Genomic DNA, 1,758 nt, shown 5'->3' with positions numbered 1-1,758 from the left:
GGATATGAGAAAGCAGATCCTGCGCAATTTGAGTTGCTCAAAGTTCTTGGTCAGGGATCCTTTGGAAAGGTAATGAATGCTTTTTTCCCTCATTTGTTTTTCTTTTAAACATTTAGCAAAAAATTGAACGCACAGGTAGAAATCTGGTAAATTTGCCATTTCTAAATTATCAAATGATACATCCAAAGGAAGGTCTAATTTCACTCCTTTTCTGTTGTTTTTTAAATCCCATTTCTTTATATTTCTCTGTCATGTTTTCTAATCCCCTGGGAAAATTGATTTCTCAAGGACAATATATAACATGCTATTTATTTGCTGCCTAAATCAAGAAAGTTTGAGTTTTGTAAAACAGGTCTTCTTTCTCTCTTCACATGCTGTCATGATCTCAGCTTTCTCTTGGTGATTTTTTCCTTAGCTCTATCACAGAAGTCAGAATGCATGTATCAATTCATGTATGAATGCATGAATTGTTAATTTATCATCTGTTATAAAAAATATGTGAATGTACAGTTATGGGAAGTACTGGGTAATTTAGGGATTATATAAAACTCCTACCTTCAAAGGAATTTAATTTCAAGGGAAAAAGCAAAATTGAGGAGGATAAACTCTGACACTCATTATTAAAATTGGTTATTCAGTGCTTACTGATACATGATTATTAGGAAAGAAGTTTGTAGATATGGTTCCTGAGTTTTGTATACCTAGCATCTAAGATACGAAAAATATTACATACAGGTATTAAGTAATAGCATGTAGGAAACAGCAACAACAGCAGTTTAAGGGAAGGAAGATAGTGAGAAAACTACTAATTTCTAATTTTAGGGTGGCTGAGATTTAGTTTCAAAGAGGAAAGTAAGGCAGTTGAGCATTGCTTCTTTATTATACTCTGAAATATTTTAAAAGAAAGACAATTATTGAACACCGGGTTTGTGTATACCACTTTTAAAGTAACATTGATGAATATAAAGTAAACGTTAATTGTCAAGTAATCTGATATCTGTGCAGTATAAAATACAACATGTAAAATATAGAGAAACATTTTTCAGGACACAAAAAGGACAAACTGAGGTGGATTATTGTTTGGTAGTGAATTGGTACAAGAGGTATATGGTGACAAGGAGACAGGACTTGAATAGTTATGCTGGGGGAGAGTAAAACTAGAAGGAGCTTTTAATAGATGTGTGTATCTGTGTGTGTGGTGGGGGGAGTGTATTTATAGAACTGACCTGTAGAGGAGGCATGTGCATACTGAATACCTTTATTTTTTAAAGTTACTAAAAGTACAGTACTTTAAAAAAATATTTTACATACTGTTTCTATGATGTTAATTTTAGAAGAACAGAGATGAATTTTCTTTTATATCCCCAATATATAAATGCTTGCATATTGACTTAAATAAAATCTCACCAGGCAAACATTTCAAGCCATTAAAAGTATCTGTCTTGTTATTTGATACACACACACACTTATCCATATGTGTATTTATTTATATCCAGCTTTGTTCCAGAAAGGATTTAAGGCTTTCATAAATGAATACTAAAGAAAATAAAAATAAGTGGGGATGATGATGGAAGCAGAAAAATTAGAACAGGAAAGATGAGTTGAAGCCAGGAATAAACTCTCTTGTTCACAAATGCATGGTATAATGGCCTCAAATTTTTTGGCCTCATTATAAAGAGGCTGATACATTTAATTGTATGATTATTGACAGAATCTTTAAGAAATATATCAAACAAACCAGAGAAATTTTTCTTATGG

General features: G+C 31.9%; 1 long non-coding RNA gene across 1 annotated transcript in view; it reads left to right on the top strand.

Moving 5' to 3' along the window:
* The window catches only part of LOC104981564, a 5,539-nt gene continuing 3,781 nt past the window's right edge, over positions 1 to 1,758 (top strand). Inside the window, exon 1 of the long non-coding RNA XR_824382.1 lies at positions 1 to 69. This is a non-coding gene — a long non-coding RNA (uncharacterized LOC104981564). The remainder of the gene's footprint in view (positions 70 to 1,758) is intronic.

This window comes from Bison bison, unplaced genomic scaffold, assembly GCF_000754665.1.
Source record: "Bison bison bison isolate TAMUID 2011002044 unplaced genomic scaffold, Bison_UMD1.0 scf7180017859136, whole genome shotgun sequence".
NCBI lineage: Eukaryota > Metazoa > Chordata > Mammalia > Artiodactyla > Bovidae > Bison > Bison bison.
This window is presented reverse-complemented; position numbering and strand designations above follow the sequence as displayed.